Source organism: Poromitra crassiceps (genome assembly GCF_964638095.1).
Source record: "Poromitra crassiceps genome assembly, chromosome: 8".
Classification (NCBI taxonomy): Eukaryota; Metazoa; Chordata; class Actinopteri; order Beryciformes; family Melamphaidae; genus Poromitra; species Poromitra crassiceps.
In genome coordinates, this window is record NC_139629.1 from 35,869,990 (window position 1) to 35,872,489 (window position 2,500).

General features: G+C 44.9%; 1 protein-coding gene across 1 annotated transcript in view; it reads right to left on the reverse strand.

Annotated features, from left to right (window-relative positions):
- The window catches only part of LOC310781438 (nuclear receptor coactivator 3-like), a 77,612-nt gene that overhangs the window by 59,861 nt on the left and 15,251 nt on the right, over nucleotides 1–2,500 (reverse strand).

Here is a 2,500-nt window from a genome sequence, read left to right on the forward strand (position 1 = left end):
ATTGGTTATCGGCCATAACATCAATGTTATTATGGGTTTATGGGTATCACAGCCATAATGTTCATATCGGTGCATCCCTAGGTAGAAGGTGATGGTCAGTAAGGACAGGTAAAGCCTCAGATGTCATGATGAGATGTCATCATGTGATCATCATGATCATGTGATCATGATTAAAGTGGTGATCATGTGATCATCATGTGATCACGTGATCATCGCTCAGATGGCCGAACGCCGGTGACCAGAAGCTAAGGTCACAGCAGACGTGGCCTCCAGGTAAATAATAGATTACTTTATTTCTTTCTCTTCCTTCCCTCTGCACCCTCTGCTCTCCCTCCCCCATCGCTCTCTGTCCTCGTCCTCCTGCGCCCCGCCGCCCACCCCCCCCCCCGCTTCATCCTTTCTTCACTCTCCCCCCCTCTCTCTCTCGCTCCCTCCCCCCCCTCTCTCACCCCTCCCCCCCTCTCCCCCCTCTCTCACTCCCTCCCCTCCCCCTTGTCTCTCTCCGTCTCCCAGTCGAGTGTGGTGGAGAGGCTGTTATTTTTAGCCCTGTGAGATAGGGAGAGGGATCGTGCTGGGCTAACACCTACTCGCCACGAGGCCTTCCTGGAGGACCTGTCGCAGACGTGCGAGAGAAAAATGGCTTTCGGGTTACAACAACATGTACAGCGCAGTATGTGTGTGAGTGTGTTTATAGGCTACTGTAGTATCATACAAAATACTACTAGAGATGCACCGATACCAATACTTTTTTTTTTGCAGGACCGAGATACAAGTATACCAGTACTTACATTGGGTACTTGCCAATACGAGTACTTAGGGATCAACAGATATGCATTTTTTTCTCTTAAATGCATTTAAGCATTTATGCTTGATTTATTACAATCTCTCATATCTTATTTTATATTTGCTGTGAAAACGTCAACAAATGTCTCCATCAAAGAACTGGATTTATTTATTCAAGTTTCTCACCATGAACTCTTTACGATCATGTAAACTCAATGCAACCTAACGATGTGGAAGTGCAGGTGGGGGAAATATGACGTTGTAATCAGTGAATCTAGATGACTGTAACATCGATCATAAAGGCAGTATGGGATTATACCAGACATGTAACATTTCCTGGTTCCACAACACTATTTTGTGTGCTACAAGTGCTAACCAGCTGATTACTCACAACTTACTGAGCCAACATTAGCGGCTGCTAAGCTATAAAGCTAACGTTAGCAGCTGTTAAGCTATAAAGCTAACGTTAGCAGCTGTTAAGCTAACGTCGAGTTTTGTTAGCTAACGTCGAGTTAGCTGGTGGTGCAACAGTCAATGGTGCGGTGATGTTATCATGAAGCCTTTTTCATTGCTCTTCACAAAAAGCGCTCCCTGCAATGCATTACTACTACGCTGCTGTCCTTCCTGTATCTGAGCACCCGCAACCACAAGCAACCTCTTGCTGATGTGCCCTCGAGCAAAACACTGAAGCCCAGCCTCCCAGCTCAAAGGGCTGTAGCCGACCCTGACCTCTGACCTCAGTGTGGACAGTGGAGGCAAACACAGTTTCCCCTTCAGCAATCAAAAGAATATCAAAATTAAATGAAAGAAAGAAAGAAAGAAAGAAAGAAGAAAGAAAGAAAGAAGAAAAGAAGAAAGAAAGAAAGAAAGAAGCGAAGATGATGATTTCAAGAAGAATGAATTGAAACGATAAAGAGCAGTCTACTGATGGAAACTATGCAGAAAAAAATGAATGTTCAGCTAAGTTACAATTGATATAAAAACTATTGGGTGTATAAGACTTGTGCATTACTGTATAATATACATAAATATATATGTTACATCAACAAAAAACAAATAGAAACAAAAGACTTAAGAAAAACAAGCAAACAAATGCATATGGTTGTTGGTCACATGTGTGTTTTAAACTGAAACTGGAGTACAGAGAAGTACATCTAACTAGGATCTTAATCTGAAAAGACTTGGAAATGCACATCCTTCCTGTGAATGTCAAGCTGCACAGTTGTAGCAGCTTGACTTATCTATAGCAGCATATGCCTCAAACATGACAGTGCTGTCACAGGCTATGAGTCAGTGCAGCAGAGGGAAAGCTGCCTTGCTCAAGGACACGTTGGTTAAAGCCCCCATTACGTCGTCGTTGTTTTTCTCAACCTTGATAGAACAGCTTTTTAATCATTTTGATGGTCCAGTGACTTCTAACGGGGAAAATGGCTTCTTCTTACGCAACAGCGATCAGCTCTCGTGGCTGAATCGACACGTGTCCACACAGTGGTGTTTGTCAAGGTTTGTCCCACAGCGACAAGTTGCGGAAAGGAAGTTGGCACTCCTCCACGGCGCTCTTTACCGTCAGTCAGTCAGCTGGCTCCGCACTCCCCTGCCGGAGGCCAGCTCACCTGATGGTTACCTGAGTGGCCAGCCGAGTCCAACAGGAGATGATATTACATCCCAGCATCGTGTCCACAGCCGGCCTGAGCCACACAGCCAACGTGCACGCACA